Raw genomic sequence first — 21,327 nt, forward strand, 5'->3', positions numbered from 1 at the left:
ATCAATCCCGGGTCGTGTTTGCGTTCACACATAAGGCGTTCGGTTCTGGCAATTTCCCGGGATCAACGCGCTGTGTGAAAGGGGCTTATGAGATGCAGTCTGACAAGTTTTTCCGCCCCTTTTGACTGACAGGATAAAATCAGCCCTGATCATCGGCCAATATTGAAAAGAATTGCTTTTATCGGCCGATACCAATTATAGGCCGATACATCGGTGCATCCCTAATAGATATTCCTGTGATAGATCTAAATTCTCAGCCAGGGCAGCAATGATTTTAAAATCCTGAAAATAAAACAATCCACTGTGCCAAAAACCTAAAAATGACACTGTATGACCGATCACATGACAATTACTAACACTGGCAGAGCTCCCGTAAAATGAAGCTCATGCACGGTACACACTGGAGTGGGTCCTTTAAGAGGGTTTTTCCTGTTGCTCTAACTGCTGCCTAATCATAGGACGAGTGACTGGCAGCACAAACATGCACAACACTTCAGAATTACTGCAGCCCAGCTGCACAAACTGACAAACAACCCCGCCGCACACGTAAAAGCGGTGAGTTCAGAGGGTGTTATTTGCCCAGTGCTGAGCGTGGAGAACTGCCCGGGGCTGTTCAAACAGAACTGCCCATGCACTTTCATTAAGCACTTTGATAGGAGGCCAAACAGTCTGGTATGGTGTTATCAGAGATGGGAGATCATCCATCGTCTTAACCATTTCATTACAGTGGATTAGCAGCTCGAAAAGAGTGTTTGTAAAGTCCTATAGGTCAATTAGTGTTGTCAAAAGTATCGACTTCGGTACCAAGTCAGTACAGAAATTAAAAAAATGTGACGATACCAGATGTGATTTCCCTCTAGCATTTTGGGTGCCGTTGAACGGATTCTTAAAGGATTTGTTCAACTCAAAATGAAAATTTCCTGATAATTTACTGACCTCAATGCCATCCAAGATGTTCATGTCTTTCTTTCTTCAGTGGAAAAGAAATTAAGTTTTTTGAGGAAAACATTTCAGGATTTTTCTCCATACAATGGACTTCAACGGTAACCAAATTGTTGAAGTCCAAATCAATGCAGTTTCAAAGGGCTTTGAAGTGCTTCAAAAGGCTCTGCACGAACCAAGCTGAGGAATAGGGTCTTATCTAGCGAAACGATCGGTCATTTTCAATTTAAAAAATAAAATAGAAATGTATATACTTTTTAACCACAATTGTTCGTCTTGTGCTGGTCTGCGACACGCCAGGCATTACGTATATCACGTTGGAAAGGTCACGCTGGACGTAGGCAGAAGTACCGCCCCATTGTTTTAAACATCCAGGATACACACACGAAAGGACCATTTTAAACAATAAACTGACAAAAAGACATAAATATGTCATTCAACATGCAATGAAATTTGAACGATCCTCCTCCACGCTTGTAAACAACTTACACAGATTACACATGGGAGCATTTGAAAGCAGGCGTCGATCAGTGGATATATTAGGGATGCGCTGATGGACGCCTGGTAGCCAAATTAGGCAGAGGGCAGGCTGTGTGAAATGTATCCTCAAAAACAAACTACACAAGGAAAAAGAAAAAAAATGAGCCAGACTACATTAAATACAGTTTGCTTGTAATAAGGACACGGTCAGAGGAGCTGACTGCAAGTTTCTAAAGTGAATTATTGACTATAAAGAGCATGAAGCCATTGAAATTCAATTGTGCATGACAAACAAATCTGGTACTGAGTTGCCAATTTAAAACCCCAACTCAAAACCAGACAGTTCATCATCTCTGCTAGTCAGTCCAGAGTATCCTCAATACCTCGTAGGACAGCTGGTGTAGTGACTGATGAGGGTGGGTGCATGGGAGACAGAAGAGGCTCTATTCTTGGTTTCCCACCCACTTATTTCCTGACTTTAATATAAAAGCACTGCTTTACCTGACGTAATGGCGGAGCTAGTTCACAAGCCATTAGACAGTTCACATAGTTAATTAGAAAAAGAACACGTGTGCAACCAAAGGAACATTACTCAGTAGATGGGAATGAGTCTCTGGCGGGTTCTGCAGCTGTTTGCAAGGCAAGTAGTTTGCTGACATATGAGGTTAAAGCTTGGGGGTGGGGAGGGGGGCACCGTAAAGCTGACATGCAATGGTGCAACTCACCAGAATATGAACCAATGGTTAATTATCTCTGTATTTCTTCAATATGAGTAAAGCATCCAGTGAGCAGGGGTGGAGAATGTAAGGCAGGTGCACAGCGAGAAGAGAGGAAGTGTTATCTCCTTCTCTATTTAATGTGGGTTTCAGTGCAGAAGCTCACTCGCTATTGACGCATTGGAGTCTGATGACAATTTTCTCAGCATTCTCTGAAAAAGGCTTGGAAAAGGTTCAGCTCAGTCTCTGAACAAAAAAGAATTCAAATCTAGACTTTACATAAAACAACAGATTACTGAAGCACAATATTATTTTAGAACTTGATGTAAGGAGATAAAAATATGCAATTTTTTCATTCTAATCATTATTTTTTTCACACACAAAATCCATCAGGATGTCGCTCACTTATGTAAGTGACAGGTTGTCCTGCCCTCACGCCAGTAAACGGAGAGGAGAGGAGAGGAGAGGAGAGGAGAGGAGAGGAGAGGAGAGGAGAGGAGAGGAGAGGAGAGGAGAGGAGAGGAGGAGAGAGAGGAGAGGAGAGGAGGAAAGGAGTAGAGGAGAGGAGTAGAGGAGAAAGAGGAGAGGAGTAGAGGAGAAAGAGGAGAGAAAGAGGATAGAGAGGAGAGGAGAGGAGAGGAGAGGAGAGGAGAGGAGAGGAGAGGAGAGGAGGAAAGAGAGGAGAGGAGAGGAGGAAAGAGAGGAGAGGAGAGGAGAGGAGAGGAGGAAAGAGAGGAGAGGAGAGGAGAGGAGGAAAGAGAGGAGAAGAGAGGAGAGTAGAGGAGGAAAGGAGAGAAGTAGAGGAGTAGAGGAGAAAGAGGAGAGAGAGGAGAGGAGAGGAGGAGAGGAGAGGAGGAAAGAGAGGAGAAGAGAGGAGAGGAGAGGAGGAAAGGAGAGGAGTAGAGGAGAAAGAGGAGAGAGAGGAGAGGAGAGGAGGAAAGAGAGGAGAAGAGAGGAGAGGAGGAAAGGAGAGGAGTAGAGGAGAAAGAGGAGAGAGAGGAGAGGAGTAGAGGAGAGGAGAGGAGAGGAGAGGAGAGGAGAGGAGAGGAGAGGAGAGGAGAGGAGAGGAGGAAAGAGGAGAAGAGAGGAGAGGAGAGGAGGAAAGGAGAGGAGTAGAGGAGAAAGAGGAGAAAGAGGAGAGAGAGGAGAGAGAGGAGAGGAGTAGAGGAGAGAGAGGAGAGAGAGGAGAGGAGTAGAGGAGAGAGAGTAGAGGAGTAGAGGAGAGGAGTAGATGAGTTATTTTAATTTAATATTACAAGGGCACATGAATTAAAAAAAATTGTGGACGGATAAATCATTTATAATAAAAACCCTGCAATATTAGGCCTACATAACAATATAAGACAATAAAAATTGTCATCGTGACTTTAGAGCAAACCAAGCTTTAGACAAAAACACTTAGGCCTATATACACTCACCGGCCACTTTATTAGGTACACCTGTCCAACTGCTCGTTAACACTTAATTTCTAAGCAGCCAATCACATGGCGGCAACTCAGTGCATTTAGGCATGTAGACATGGTCAAGACAATCTCCTGCAGTTCAAACCGAGCATCAGTATGGGGAAGAAAGTTGATTTGAGTGACTTTGAACGTGGCATGATTGTTGGTGCCAGAAGGGCTGGTCTGAGTATTTCAGAAACTGCTAATCTACTGGGATTTTCACGCACAACCATCTCTAGGGTTTACAGAGAATGGTCCGAAAAAGAAAAAACATCCAGTGAGCGGCAGTTCTGTGGGCGGAAATGCCTTGTTGATGCCAGAGGTCAGAGGAGAATGGCCAGACTGGTTCGAGCTGATAGAAGGGCAACAGTGACTGAAATAACCACTCGTTACAACCGAGGTATGCAGCAAAGCATTTGTGAAGCCACAACACGCACAACCTTGAGGCGGATGGGCTACAACAGCAGAAGACTCCACCGGGTACCACTCATCTCCACTACAAATAGGAAAAAGAGGCTACAATTTGCAAGAGCTCACCAAAATTGAACAGTTGAAGACTGGAAAAATGTTGCCTGGTCTGATGAGTCTCGATTTCTGTTGAGACATTCAGATGTTAGAGTCAGAATTTGGCGTAAACAGAATGAGAACATGGAACCATCATGCCTTGTTACCACTGTGCAGGCTGGTGGTGGTGGTGTAATGGTGTGGGGGATGTTTTCCTGGCACACTTTAGGCCCCTTAGTGCCAATTGGGCATCGTTTAAATGCCACGGCCTACCTGAGCATTGTTTCTGACCATGTCCATCCCTTTATGGCCACCATGTACCCATCCTCTGATGGCTACTTCCACCATGTCACAAAGCTCTAATCATTTCAAATTGGTTTCTTGAACATGACAATGAGTTCACTGTACTAAAATGGCCTCCACAGTCACCAGATCTCAACCCAATAGAGCATCTTTGGGATGTGGTGGAACGGGAGATTCGCATCATGGATGTGCAGCCGACAAATCTGCGGCAACTGTGTGATGCCATCATGTCAATATGGACCAAACTCCCTGAGGAATGCTTCCAGCACCTTGTTGAATCTATGCCACGAAGAATTGAGGCAGTTCTGAAGGCAAAAGGGGGTCCAACCCGTTACTAGCATGGGGTACCTAATAAAGTGGCCGGTGAGTGTATGTCTGTATATATGCACATGCACAATGCCGCACTTCACAGATGAATGTAAATAAATATATCGCACTAAGCCACATTACGATTACGATTTTACTATTAATCGCTCAGCCCTAGTACAGACAATACAAACTTGGCATACACAAGCCATCACTGTAATTGAGTTATGAACCAGACTAATTTTAAAATGAAGAACCAGCCAGGGGTTAAAGAATGTGCCCTACTCGACTCATTTCCTACCAGAATCAGAGGTGACACTCCCATTCACAGCTTAGGTTTGAATTACAGTGGCGTGAGGGCTGGAGGGATATGAGAAAGACTGTTGCACACACTCATGCAAAGCCCTACCATATGCAGGGCTGAAACACAAGACGTTGGGCCCCCAGCACGAATAAAATATCCATGAGCTTTTCCGGAGATATCCTCCACCCTCCTTCCTGGTTCTTTGTTTCTCTTTCTCCCACTTTCCACTGCCAAATCCTCGCTCTGTGCTGAAGATTAAACTGTGGGAAGCCATTTTGTTAGGTCGATCAGAATGCCAGAGGCCTTTAAAAATATATCCCCATCCAACCGAGTTGTCAGCCAAGAGGGTAAACTGGAATGCTAAACCTCCTCATGTGCATGAAGAGACAAGGCATTTCCTTGGGCAAAAATACAGTAGGTCAGCTACTCTGACTTCCACATTGGATCCGCCAAGCTCCCCTGGGAAAAGCACAACGATGGGGACAGGCGGACAGACTTCCCCATCACTGAGTCACCGGGCACAGAAAGGAAGGGAAACCGGAGTCATACCTTGGGGGAATAAGTGGTTTAAAGCACAATACAGAGGAATGAGAGAAATGCACTCAGTCAGGAGTGACTGGAGGAGGAGGACATCCTGAATCTTGTGTGTGGTGCATTAATCACAGCACTGAGCCAACACCAAAGAGACTGCAACCTTATGGCAACAATGCCAACAGATGTCCGCCTGTCTGCGCACTTGACAGCTTGTCTGACACCATCAGAAGTATTCAAATACAACACGCAATGATGATGATTGTGCTTTCAAACAATCTTCAAACCAGGTCTGGTCTGCAATGAGAAAGCTAATTGGTTCCAGTGCACTCAACTCACACAGAGAGGACCGGCAGGAATCAAGGTTGAAAAGAAACAGGGTATTTATGTCAGCCCTTGGTCAATTGTCATTCAAGCATCTGCCCCGCACAAAGACAAGAGCTGAGAGGATTTCTCCTACCAAAGAAAAAAAAAAGCCTAATATCGCACTGGCCTACTTATTCGCCGCGTCTGAGCGTGAGAAACATTATACTGAAAAGTATAGTCTTAAAGACTGACAGGCTAAAATAATCCCTGCATTTAGTGTTTCATGTTAACAACAGCTGAAAGAACGTGTCCTACTGCAATATGTGTGTCCGGCAGTAACCTGGGGGAGGTGGCTGTGTGACCCCTGGGTGCTGTTCAGTAACCTAAATCCAGACAAGGCGCGTGGGAGCCGGCCAGGCTGCTGAGGGAGGCTAAAATCACCATATGAGCTCTTCATCCTCCTGTCTGGAGGCCCCACAGACTTACTGCACTGTATTACACAGCACTGTCTGCAGCTGACCACAATGCAGTCTCACACACATGGACACAGAGACCTACCATGTCACATATTTTTATCAGGGCAACAGGCTGCACAACTCTATATTTGTAGAGATAAGGTTATTTTGTCAGGACATAAAATAGAAGTAAATAAAAGAGGTTTGCATTTCTTACAAATCTTTCCACCATTACTAGCTAGCTGTGATAAAATATATACTGCAATGTCTATTTCTTTGAGCTAAGAAGGTCTACGAATGGGTCAGAAAAGGTTTGTGAATGAATGAGCTTGACTGGTTTATCTAGTTTTCTTTCTTATTTTCTTTAGGGGCTGGGCTTTAAAGGGGATGAATTTAGAGACCCCATCATTAAAAGGGTGTATAGTGTAATATGTAGTTAATTATCTGAAATTATATTGCAAATTTTGTTTTAAAGAAGTGTTATAGCGTTGTGTTCATTTGATTGATGAAACCCTATAGTGTCTTATTATTCTAATTAAATTTGATTAAATGTAAAAATGACAATGCACAATTTGACAAGGTTAAAACTTGCACTAGGTAAAATGCCCTGGAAATCGATTTAAGATGGCAAAAATCACCCCTTAAGAAAAAAAAACATTTGAGTCAGCTGTCCACGACAGGCCTAATCCAGTCAAGGTACCAGCACAAAACACTCAGCAAAATATTGTCTAATCGTTATCAACCAAATTTTTTGTTAATAATCGCACACCATACTGTCATGCTAAAATCTAGTCTGAGAACTGGTGTCCCCAAATTCATCCTCTTTAAAACCTCATCTCCACAGCCAAAGCAAGACTTTGGTGTCATGACATTATTATTTGTATAACTTATTCAGGGCTCTAGAGTGCGACCAAAATTTGTAAGGGTGCGACGACAATTTTTCGTAGGTCGCACCAGTGCTGTGTGGTTGAATTAAATTGCGACGTGAGCACCAGAGAATCAGTTACGGCAATCAGCAGCATCAGCTAAATAAACGCAAGAAAACAGACGACGAAGAAACTTTTAAAAATGTAGGCTACTTGAACTAGGGCTAGGTAAAAAATATTGATTTCTCGATTTTAATCGATTCTCATTGTTACGAACTGCTGGGCTATGCTGTTTTCAGTTGATGAATGAATGGAACATTGTAGCGAGCATCCCATCCAATAAATCGCAATAATCTTTATGCTTTGTTACAATTGATATGAAACAAAGTCTCAGATTTCAAATTAGGTCAATTTTCTTACAAAATTCAAAAACATAAATAGTGTTTTGACGCTGTGGCGTGAGATCGCTCTGGCTTAGCTCAAGAGAAGCAGCAGCGCGGAGCGCACATCATCTTCTCTTCCGCCTTAATAATACCAGTTACAGCGCGAAATAAACATGAACGAGCATCTGAAAGTGTGTTAAAAGATAGAGTACAACTTATCGAAATCCGTATCTTTCACATGGAATCGCTCAATCAGTGTTTCAACCGTGGAAAGACGTCAGTAAAACGCTTGTAAACAATGTAATGTAACGTCACATTTACCTCAGAAAAAACATATCCAGTGACCATAAACTCGTTAGCTAGCTAGAAAAATTAACTCTAGAGGAGCATTTTGCCAAATATATGCACCATATTACATAGTCATTATAATTTTTAATGTTTTTCAATATTTAATGCAGGTTGTTTGAAAAAATCTGGCAAGTTTTTATGCAGCCACCATTTAAATGTTTATATTTCATATAACTTTATTATTATAAAAATAAATAAAAGTGTAATTTAAGTGTTTGTCTACAAATCAGGTAATTTTTACCTTCAATATATTATAGTAGGCTAATGAAGCATAGTGGGCTACAACTGACTCATGTACAGCATTAGTTGAGATTTGTTTTCCTTGAGAAAATTTGCCATGTATTGTACCTGATATCCAAAATCAATATTGAATCGTGAAATTTGTGTCAATACCTTGCCCTAACTCGAACAATGTAAAAACAGCACTTTAATATATATATATTTTTTAAGATTTATATTTTTATATACAGTATAATTGTGCTTCAAATAAAAAAAAAAACTACAACTTATTCTGGTTTAAAAGCATTTCCATTTACATAATATATATGAATATATGGAGCGTGATAAAAAGGTGACCTTGAAATTGTGGCGTTAAAGGCGACGCGAGACGAGGAAAAATTTGAGTGCACCAAAATTTTGTGCTGGTGCACCTAAGTAAAAAAGTTAGGCGCACCAGTGCAACAAAGGCAAAAAGCTACTCTGGAGCCCTGTTATTATTTATAAAATGATTACTATTATTCAAATAGCATTAGTATCAGCATTATACAACATTATCAATCTTGTGTCTTAAATGTATTTGATCATAAACCAATTAGTCGTTAAGATAAACCACTGAGTGACTAGTCTATTATGAAGATGTGGATTATGCACATCTCAAGTCTGAACTCACACTTGTCTTGAAAGAAGTGAGCAACAAATAAACTTACTGTACATCTTGAAATACTGCAGTCATTTCTTAAGTTAACAATTAACCCAGTAATAAAGATCACATAATAGAGGTCAAAAGATTTGGTTGCCAGACCAAGTGACATAATACAAAGTCTCACACTAATTATTCTCACCTTCATGACTCTTCAGTTCAAGGTGTAGTGTTTTACATAAGGGCGAGACTATCGTAACACACAAGGTTAAACGTGTGACTTCAAGTGCATAAACATCACAAATACATAACAAAAAACCTTGAGTTCAGAACAGTGGTTCAACAGTTCACCACATATGACTCAAACCATAGCATTTATGTTGTATGGTGTGGACAGTGGGCAGTTATTTAAACTGTAATCATATTTTACAATATTATCAAATAAATGTTGACAAATTTATGTCCTACAAAAGTAAGCCTATACAGCACTTGGAACATGTGGCTTATATTTGAGTTGTAACGGCGTGAGATTTTCACGGTATGATAACCGTCTCAGAAAATATCACGGTTTTAGGGTTTCACACAGTATTAAACAGTCAATTATTATCATCATCAGTTAAAATGACCGTCAAATAATTGAAAACAGATTTTTATAACTTTATAACCATTTGTTTGTTTTGTTTACTCAATTTAATAATCAAATAATTCAATAATAAAAACATGTCTTATTAATTAAATGTACTAATTGATTATGGATTAGATTAACACCTTACTCTTATCATTAATTTATTAACATTTTTAAGAATAACAGAGTCCTATGAAATGTATTTTATTCATATATATATTATCAAAAACAGTGGTAATCAAATGAATGTATAAAACTAACCATTTAATTCATGTTTTAAAATGTAATCAAAAATAAAATTTAACAGCTTTTATCCATTTTTTTTTTTTTTTTGCAAAGTGCTGCACAATGGAGATTTACTAAATTAAAACATGGACAGAAAATTATATTCATTAAATAATGTTTAAACAAATTGTATTAGTTATTATTATTTTAATAAGTAGGGGAGAGCCGGGACGATTGAAACACAGGACGGATGAAACATTGAGATTTCCTTGAAAACCACTCACGTCATGTACGTCAAATTTCGTCAGCACGTACAGCACGCAATGCCTACCAGACCCGCGAAAACATTTCTTCTTTTTACGTCATGCCGTTTTAAAGTCAGAGCCGGAAAGCTGTTTTTGAGTGTGGTTAGTGAATTATTTTGTCCGGTACTTTTTTTTGACTGACAAGTTTTATTTATTGTTTCATGTACCATTGTAATGATAATACAGCAGGTGTATTAGTACTGCAACACACCCTTAAGTGTGTAATATCACACTTAAGTTTTTTTAGTTTAAGGACAAAACAGGTTTAACTGGCAGAAGGCGCTGTCGGGGCGGTTGAAACAGCGACTCCTGCCAGTTAAATCTGGTCATAGGAAAACACTCAATATGACTCAATCACTCATTATGACTCAAGGAATAAATGTAAGAAAATTAATTGTAAACGGATTTGTCTGTCTTCTTCAAAATAGCCTATTAAAAAGATTACGCAAAATGCGCAAAGTTGTTTATTGGGCGACACTGAACAAAAATGTTACTATGAACCTTAAAATTAAAATAAATTACAAAATATGTTTCACAATATGTAGGCCTACATTAGTTACTTGTCAGGTATTGTTCATAAAAACAAGCATTAGATAAATAGTTACAGTTTAAACTGTTATGTTTCATCCGTCCCACGCTCTGGCGGGACGATTTAAACAAAGCACAACTACCGTTCAAAGTTAATTTTTACTTAAATCATTCTATATTTCTACCGAATAACATGGTACTAAGAGAACACATATGCGAGTTGTTGATCACACACACAAAAAATATCTATCTGTAACCTTATCTTAGAAAACGACGTTTATCTGAAAAGTGTTTCAACTGTCCCGGCTCTCCCCTACATTCTATTGTTCAATAGTAATATATTTCTGTCATAATTTCTTCAAATTAAACCGAATTCTTATTTTGATGGGTTGTAATGAAGACCTTTTAGTTTCAAATTGTATTTTGAGAATGCGATTTTTTTCAATTTTTAATTAAATAGGCTAAATATAGGCACAGCGTGTTAGTGTGGAACGGCTCTGTGATCAGTAGTAAATGCTGCTCCATCTCTGAAAGCACTGCAAGTTTGAGTATTTATATTTTGAGTACTTATAACGCGCATTTGAATAAACAACATGCGTCAAACTTCTTCCCAAACTTGTAATGCGAAGCGTTCATAAACCCGTTGTCCATCAAAACACAACGTTTAAAACAAGTGTTTGAAATGTCCCTTTGTGAGCTGATGTGGCTTCTTATAACAGAATGAGGCACACAATATATTACAGTATTCTATAGAGTGATAAAGGCTATGTCGATTAGCACTGCATTATAAATATACTTTATTATTATAAAAATACCCAAAGCAGCTCGAAGAACTCAAATACACAATATATTGTCGCAGTCATGTGTTTATTGTCTTCATGTTTAATCAGTCAAAGCGTTTCTAGCTTCTTTTTATTCAGCTACAGAGTTACTTTCACATGGATTTCCTGTAAAACGTCATTATATCACTTCTCTGAGGCAAATGTGGAGTTTCTGCTTGAGGGCGCCCTCTGACTTCCAGTATGAATGAAACAGAAGTGTGTTTATCACTCACTCCATCCTATTTTGGGTAAAAAATAGGAAAAATAATACTTCTCTCTCTAAAAAATGTATATGATAATCCATATGCTTTTCTCCAGTGTGCAGGTTTTTCCCCCCACACTGGGTGCATAAGAGGCTCATATTTCACATTCAAGTTATCGACTCTGTTTTTGTATGCCTCCTGACAAAATTAAGAAATTATTGTCACAGATTTTTATATAATATTTTATAATAAATCCTTAGACCTTTCTAATGATGTATAGTCATAGGCTGCCCACATGTTAACAGGTGCAGGTTAACACTGCCTGCAGTTTTTCATAAAATAAGTTCTGTAAAATATCAATATTATCATGATTATATTATGTTTATTCTTAAACACAATATTTAAAAATTTTAATAATTAAATGTTATTGTAATAGAAATGTTGTAAAATATTATTATTTAACAATAATAATAATAATAATAATAATTATTATTATTATTAGTCATATTATACAAGCACAAAATGTTGGGCCGAATTTTGTATACACACATATATATTAGGGGTGGGGGAAAAAATCGATTCTTAGATGCATCGCGATGCGGATGTGGACGATTCTGAATCGATTCACAATTGTCAAAAATAGATTTTCAAAAAAAAAAAAAAAAATTTAGATATATATTTATAATAACGTAATATTGACGGAACGCGAAAGACGGAACTCTGAAGCGCGGAAGTGCAGTGGCCGGACTGTCTGTGGCGTGCACATAACAGACGCGGACGCGATGGCTGAGCGCCAAATCCAAACACCCTCCTCGTTAAAAGCTGACGTGTGGAAATATTTTGGCTTCTGAAGTTGAAGGGGGAAAGGAGCTGGACAAGAGCCACACTAGTTGTAAGCTTTGTAGAGTAAAACTAAAATATTTCGGAAACAAGACACAAATGAGAAGCCATATGACACGTTTCCAGCCAGAGGAGGAAAAACACTCGGCTGTAAGTTAACGTTACCGGTCGTTGTTATATTATTAATTTACTACAAATATGCTGCTGCTAGTTCAGACACACATGTATTTTCCTGTTGGTTCTTTGCAATGTTAATAAAATATATTGTACGTTAATTCTTTATGGGTCATTACTTTGTACTTTTAAAGCAAAGTATTTATAGTCACACACACACAAAAGATTCTGATAATCGATTTAGCATCGAATCGCAGCCCTCTGAATCGTAATCGAATCGAATCGTGAGGTGCCTAGAGATTCCCACCCCTAATATATATAATTTGTTTTAAAAAAGTTATAAACAGGACTTTCCTTTATCTGCACGGAGGGATGGTGTTCTGGAATATCGGCGAACATGTTTAATGCGTTTCCTCCTTTTTTTGCAAGCTGGATATCGATCCTTGAGGACAACCACACATTTGTTTTTTCAATATGCAAATTATTCCCATACTGCAAATTTTAACTTCTTTTTCAACGAGGGATAAAGATTAGAGATAACAGCCTCTGTCTCTGACATTTTCTCCGCTGTACGTGTGGTTGGTTTTTTCCTTTTGAATAACTAACTATATTTTATATTTGATTACAGGTTTTGTACCTGAATACCTGAACATCTTAAAACAGTGTTTATTTCCATCGTATATGTTCAGTTAAATTTATTTGTGCAATTACTAAATTCTTTATTTGTTCTTTTTTAATTACTGAGTGTTTCCTTCCCTTTAATAATGCTTAAAATGTATATTAGTTAGGCTAGTTGTTTTTGCTATGGCATTTTTAAAGCATAGCCTGTCAAAAGTTATTTATGTAATTGTTCTTTAGCCTGTTGATTTTTGTTCATGGTAATCAGCTACAATGAAATATTTTGCAATAAGACTTAGTTGTGAATGATATCCAAGTTTTTTTTCCCCCTTATTGCAGAGGTTCTCAACCTTTTGGAAGTAAAGCTCCCCAAGCCTCCCCTATCATGTGTCACGATTTTTTTGTTTCAAACAGAGATCACGATTCTCCCATGATTCTGAACAGACAAATAAAATAACATGTCATTTACTAAATGTTAATGGCTGCAGTCTATTTAAAATGTTTAATTAATCTGAATTATTTTTTATTTTATTTTTAAAAACACATTTTGAATGAATTCTTCAATGGCTCACTCATAAATACTTCACTTGTTTCATTACTGGATGAATCAGCATTTTTGAACAAAACTCTTGAATGATTCAATGACAAATTGTCAAATGTACAATGACATTATTTAACAGTCACTTGTCTTTAATCACTGGTATGTATAGGTGATCGATATGAATGCTTCAAATGACGATTGCCTTTCAAAAGGTGATTTGCTCTATTTTGATTGCTTCCGTAGACATCAGTGTTTATATCTGAACCAGTGTTTTTTCCCCTACCATTGTTTTGGGGGGGCGGCCCGAAAATGCTGACGAAATCCAGTCATAAAAAAGGAATTTAGTGTATAACGCGGAATTTCACGGAATTTGTAAATTTGAGGAAAACATAGAAAGCAGTTCAGTACACTTGAAATCAAATCGCGATGTAGACTATAGTGTGTGTGAATATTAAAACACAAAGACTATTTAAATACGAATCCTGCATGTTCTGTGTGAATGAATGGTGCCGCCGACGCGCAGTTTCATTTACCACACACACACACACTCACACACTGAAGCACGTGTGACGCTCGCGCTGTTTTTTTGCCTATATGAAGACACAAATGCATGAACTTCCTTTGCAGGCTCTAGATCCACTCTGAAAGTCACTTCGTGATCATTTAACCGCTTCATTTGAGAAAAACTATCATCATGACATAAACACACAGAAACTCAAAAGGTCTTCACGGCAACCCGTCAAAATAAAAGTTCGGTTTAACTTGACAGAAATATATTACCGTTGTACATTAGAATTTAGATATGTCCCAATGTAATAATACACTAACACTAATCCAAATAAATTATCATCAAAACTGAAATTAAGGAATAATCCATGTTTTAATTTTAACAGTAAAGCTCATTGTGCAGCAAGTTATTTGACAAAAAGTTTATTTAATTTCATATAATTAAAATTGATGATAAATGATACAATTTGTGTTTTATGTCTTCATTTTATTACCAGAAAAAACACAACACAGAATTAGTGACATTTTTTTCATATATTTAAAAAAAATGTATTGTTTAATGATTCATAATACATGATTTCAATTAATTAGACATGCTTTTTGATTGCAAAAAAAATTACACCACGTATCCGTAACACGCCCGCTCCGCAACACTAGCAGCCCCTCCCCCCCCCCCTCCCTCCCTGAAAAAAATCCTAGGGGAAACACTGTGAACTATATACCAGTACTGAAATACTGATACTGTGTGGTTAAAAAGATGTTTGTGAAACAGGGCCAACGCAGATTTTAATGATCCAGTGTGATTTTGTAAAGGTATAACAGACAGATGAATCGTTGTCATTTAGGAATGAGATCTTGTGGGTGATTGAATCAAGAAGATCGCAATGTTTTATCTTCTAGCTTTTCGCTAATAATTTCAATACTTAAAAAGTTTACAATAATTATTATATGGCATGAAAACACCCATTTCATTTGCAGCAGGTTTCACTTACAGGTGAGGAATACTAGCAGATAATCCCTGAAAGCAAACAAACACAAGCTCAAGCACATTTCCTCTGCATAAAAAACTTTCAGTTGCTTTCGTAAACCCTAACGCTCAAAATACTTAATTAGTTTGAGTAGGAAAAACTTAAATTAAACTAATTAGTTCAGTCAAATTAACTTTTATGAGTATTTAGCACTTTCTTTTTCTTTCAAGTTCACAGAATGGATATATTTTAAGTAAACTGAACTGTTTCATTGTTTTGAGTTTTATGAAATTATTTCTTTTAATTTAGACGAACTTAAGTTTAACTGAAACGGCTGGGATGTATATTTCCCAGCATGCTTTGCCGATGGCACTCAAAAGGGAGAGTAAATGCTAAAATTAAGTGTAATACAATGTGTTTTTGTGCAAGATTAATGTTAATCGGGTGATTTAGTAATGATTAATGTTTCGTTATGCTAATTTAGAAGAATTTCTGTTAATGTTGGTTTTAGGATAGTTACCATCATGGTGACAAGTGGTGCATGAGCTTGATTTGAGAGCAAATAAAACCTTTATATTGCTGCAAGTGTTACTGTATAGCATACTATTGTTAAGATGTTAACAAAATAGTATGTTAGCAAACTAGCTTGTTAAAGCTAGCTAAGTTTATACTAATAAAAGTGTTCACATTGAGATTACATGAAATTTTAAGTTAAATGTATGAATTAGTGTACTCAAACATTTCAAGTTAAGAACAATTCAAATGTACAAATACAAAATAAAAATATGTCAGTTCTGCTTACTTAAACTTTGAATTTCTTTACTTAAAAAATTTGAGGCAACTGATTGCCTTAAATTTTTTGAGTTGTGCCAACTTATTCGGGTTTACAGTGTACCAGTGCTTTCTTAGAGGCACTTATTTACACAGGACGGGTGACGGCCTGGCTCTGATCAATAGTGTCAGTTTACAGTGCTGCAAACGGTCAGAATAAACAGTATCCCCTACAAACCCCCAGCTGGACTTCACATCAATATCATGCACAGGAATGTCTTTGCAGCCGCATGCTCCACATACCTACACAACCATGAACATGAAACACTCACGTGCAAGTGTGCGGGAGGACAGGGAGAGAAAAAGATAAGGAATGGGGGAGAAGAGAGAGAGAGGAAACAGGCAAGTAGACACCACGTGACACAAAAACGATAACAGCAGACACCGCTGCTAGAGCTTCTTAATGAATAAGCAGGATTCCCCAGTGTCCAGCCCTCTGGTTCTAGCACAGGCACAAGGGGCAGTAAGCCACTTTTCACGCTGCTTCTTGTGCCTATGCCTGGCCATGCCATGCAGCTACTTCGTTCATACGCAGAGCAGAAAACAAACAAAGAAAAAAACACTATTGGACAAACGATTATGGAGAGGCCGGTACACATGGGATGTTTCATTAATCATTTATAGTGTCTACTCTAAAAAGTCAGCACATCAAGCCAACATAACAGGCAAACATGGCTGCATTTACACAGCAGGACTAAATGCACACATCAGTTCCCATTTCTGTGCCATCTGTTTATATTCACTTAAGACATAAATGACTGTGCTTACATTAATGACCTGCCAAGAAGCACTGTCAGAAATATGTTAAAGTAATGACAAAACATCACAATAATGCAATTAGCCAGTTAACAAACTAACACAGACTTTTTCTTTTCCCACTATGCTCGCTTGTACCAGTTTTTATCCTGCATTTTGGTAATCAGATTCTCATTCATATCATGCACACAATGCTAAATTCGCACACACAAACTTATGCTACACGTGTCAGTGATAGCACTTCTGGTGTTTCTGTTTGTGTTTATTTATGCTCTTCTGTTTTAATTTCTTCTCACTGCAAAATGTACTGCCATTTCAGAAATGTTGTAGCATCAGAATTATACTTTGTTTGGAAAAATGATTGAAGAAAAATCTGAAACAAAAATCTGATAAACCTGAGTCTTTTAGGCTTATTAGATACATATCAGATTTAGAACATATAAAAAGAGCTGAATTATATGCACAAAAAAATTGGACCAGGGTTGAGAACCACTAGTTTAAACCAAGACTTAAAAAGATCTAGCATTTAATAATGAATTAACCTATTCAACTATGTATTTTGATCGACTTGAACAACACACCTGGGGTCTGGTTAAAGAAATTCACCAACACATCCTTTAATCTATAGAGGCTTTAAGGAACAGCTTTGCCAAATCACCTGGTAGCTGTACACTTTTTGGAAGTATACAACAGAGTCTCACAAACACCACAAGTTAAACACAGCTGTTTTGCAGTTAGCAAACATTTTTTGAAGCCTGAATGCTCATGGCCTCAAAGTTTATATCCCTGTGTGTGTGTGAGTGTGTTTAAAAGTAACAGCAGCAGTGAAAGAAGTTATAATAGAAGCAGAATACAAATCAAGGACCCTGTGTAGTGTTTTGCATTTTTTACAGTTGCATTCAGACTGCCTTATTAACACAACAATTAAAACCAAACAACCCAACTAGTCCACAATACCTTCAGGGTGAAACACAGTAGAAAACATCTGAAGTCAAGTACTTTCTCAGGGCATTATCAGCAAAGACCTTTCTAAGTAATGAGGAAACAACTGAGAAAATAAGAAACTTGCCTTTCTGCCTGATTACTCTGTAACCATGATGAAGGTAATAACTTCTGAGCGAGCCAAAAAAAAAAAAAAAACAGCAAGAAGTGCATGCTTCAATGATGACACAAATATTTACAGATTTCTGCCCCCTTTTTTTTACCCCTCTAATAAAATTTCTGAAGGATATAATGAGGCTACAAATGTCATTCAACTCAATCTGACACCAGGTTCTTTAATTCAGACTATTCACTGTGACAAAACAAGACATTAACAAATGTATGTTTTTATTGTTGTGGTCTAATAATTATTTACTTGTGTCAAAAGCAGAAATATGTCATTAAAATGTGGTTCTGCATATCAATTACTGAACACAACACAAAATATGTATTATTACATGTGCGTAAAAATCTACAAAAAAAAAAAACTGCACTATCAGTCGATCGCTAAAATATGATATCTCAGAAGCCACACCTCACTTCCTGTTGTGAGAAACATGACATGTCATGAACCCAACGAAAGACGGACATACTAATAGACTGAAAGAACGAAAGTAACAAATAGAAACCTAGTGCAAAACTACAATTGACAGATGCAGAAATTGACACACAATTAAAAAAATGTAATAGAATTTTCCAGAATTTCCTGTAGGCCATTAAACATAACGTTATATATTTCAATGTATATTGAAAAATGTGCCAGCGAGGAGGATTAAAAAAAAAAAAATGTAATCTTCAATCTTTTCTTTTTTTCAAGTTTCTGATCACTGCATCGTCTTCCTCAGGCACAATGACTTACTGTCTATGAGCCATTGCTGATGAAGTCACAAAAAGCATACTGACGTCAAAGCTTTCTAGACTATAGTGTGAAAGTGTTGATTGTCAACACTTGTCAAATGGCATAAAGCTATTACACTGCAAAACTATCAGGAATCTTTGTGTAAAAAAGGTGGTGCAAGTTGACTGTTTTTTTTTTTTAACCATTATATTAACAAAAGATCACTTTTTTAGGCTAGCACGTGGGGTTAGGTACAAGAACCAGTTCTTTTGTCTATACTGAAATAATCTGACTCATGTACCATATCGCACTGAACCTCATGAACCAAGAACTGTCACTGTTATGTTGCACATAAGGCTCATGGTCTGACTGGTCGTGCATAAGCCTTTATGAAGTTAAACATACATGAGTTGTGTGTTAATATGTTACCACAATATTGTTTGTTTTTCTTTTCTCTTGTTTTTAGTATTCCAATATAGCCTGAAGTTGGAAGGACTGCACCCTATATGTGCCACCAGTAAAGAGGCTGTGAATATTCATTAAAAGAAAAAGCACTAATTGCAAGAATAGCATGAAATGTATTCACCAATATCTGTTCCTTCTGCTGAAAATCTGAAATTATCTCATTTGGCAACACACTGTTAAATGGATCATAGTTGATCTGTGATCCGTACGGACCAGGCCCCAAGGTTCGGCACAAATGTGATTCATGGATTAATTGCAAAGTTTAACTATTACATCAAGACACATTCAAGAGATTTTAAACCATTCCAGCACAAGAGGTGGTGAAAGAGAACTCTACAGTTCTCAAACAGCAAATTGATTTATCTTCTGCATGTTCTTGTGCTTGAACAGACACACACACACAAAATTAAATATACAAAAAGTACTAGCACAATTAATAAAGAGATAGTCCACCCAAAAACAATGGTGAGTAAATAATGAATAGTTTTCATGTCGTTTCAAACTTTCTACATGACTTTCTAGAGTGGGAACCAAACTGGAGCCCATTGACATTTCTCAAAATATCTTTTATGCTCCACAGATGAAAGAAAGTCAAGGGTTGGAACAACATGAATGCAAGTATGAACTATCCCTTTAAAGAAATGGTTGAAGAACTAGAATCATTCAAAGGAATCAGAATCATTAAATTCATTACAATTCCCTGACTTCCTAAATGTTTAGTTAGCCTAGAAACAAGATTAGATGAAGTTCTTTCTCATTTACACAAACTAAACGATATCAGTTTATGTGAAACAACTGAAAACATACCAGCAAACACAAGCATTATTTTGCTTGGAATAAAACCTATAAAATATAATGTTCTCTCACCCAAACGCCTAAAGGGAGCACTGCTGAATCGACTGATACTATCAGATACAAATCTTGCAAGCTCTTTATACCCAAATCCTCTGGACTTAAACGCCCTGCGAGACTAAACAGTGAAGCAGCCATTGAAGAGATTCAACACTCATTGTTTCATGAGACAGACATTCCTTGTCCAATTAGAATTCCTTTCATGGGCCCAGGGGGGGAGAGCAGCACAGCTGGAGGCGCTGGGTTTGTCTGCAGCCCCAAAGCTCTCCACCTCTGCTGTGGACATCTCTTCCACAAACAAACTCTCAAGTGGTCACAGAGGAGATGTTGGGAGACACAAACACATCTGCGTAAAATAAAGAGCAGCTCATTCAGAGCTATCTTGTTTGTGCGGGAACAATGCCTTTATATGGTGTCATCATCGCCTCCATCAAAGTAGTTCATTGTATGTTTGATGTCAAAATAGTTCTGTCAGATAAAAATGGGGTCATGTGCGATGAAAAAAACCCCCAAAACAAAACAAAAAAACATTATGTCAAACTAAATTTCTAATGTTCTCACATTTAAATGACAACATGCAGATGTAGGCAAATCCACTTGTTCTAGTGGCATACATCAACGGTCAACAGGAAAGACTTCAGTAACACTTCACAATTCCATTTAACATTAGTTAACTACATTAATTAAAATAAACTACATTAAGAATACTTATAAAGCATGTATTAATCTTAGTTAATGTTAATTTCAGCATTTAATAATACACCATTAAAATCTAAAGCCATATCTGTTAATATTTTTTTATGGACTTGAGCTAACATTAACCGATTTGAATGTGTTAAATAACATGAACCAATATTGATAAATAATACTGTAACAAAAGTATTGCTGATTGTTAGGTAGCAGCTAATGGTAGTTAATCCATAAAACTAACATTAACTAATAGAACCTTATTGTAAAGTGTGTCCAAAGATATAAAAAAGAAAAATAGGAGTATCCTCTATCCTTGTCCCTGCTGAGTCTATAATGTGATACAAAGCACATATAACCGTGTACTTTTGCAGTCATACTAATCTTTCTATTCCACAGACACTTTAAAAGGCACTGATATGTCAACAGTAGATTTGGTTTACAGAGGCAATTGTAAATCCAATCCTTCAGGGCACTGCCACTGTGTCTGTGATGATATCATAGAGATCAGTATGCATCAATCATATCCTGTTCATTTCCAAGCAAGGAGGGATTTCAAAAGAGTAGGGGAAAAAATCCTTCCCAAGAAAACCCCATCAGTGGATTGTGAAACGGTAGGCTATACAAGCATATAAAGATCAAGCACTGTAACCCTTTGTTAACTTGGTTCAGTGAGCAAATAAAATAAGCAAGACACAACACAAAATATTAACGAACAGTCTGCCACACATGATGGTAAGTCTTAATATCTTAATATATAACGGAGACAGCCATCCAGATGAGGGGAACCGAGAAAACAGCTGCCTCTGCTTCCTTCATCCGGTTAATACTCAGCTGATTTATGACTAATCCAACCTAACAAACCATCCACGGGGAG

At 37.6% G+C, this 21,327-nt stretch overlaps 1 protein-coding gene across 3 annotated transcripts in view; it reads right to left on the minus strand.

The window, feature by feature from the left end:
• The window catches only part of smurf1 (SMAD specific E3 ubiquitin protein ligase 1), a 41,746-nt gene that overhangs the window by 19,837 nt on the left and 582 nt on the right, over nt 1–21,327 (minus strand). The gene's annotated exons all lie outside the window — the stretch shown is intronic.

Source organism: Rhinichthys klamathensis, unplaced genomic scaffold (assembly GCF_029890125.1).
Source record: "Rhinichthys klamathensis goyatoka isolate OS25496 unplaced genomic scaffold, OSU_Roscu_1.1 h1tg000184l_1, whole genome shotgun sequence".
NCBI lineage: Eukaryota > Metazoa > Chordata > Actinopteri > Cypriniformes > Leuciscidae > Rhinichthys > Rhinichthys klamathensis.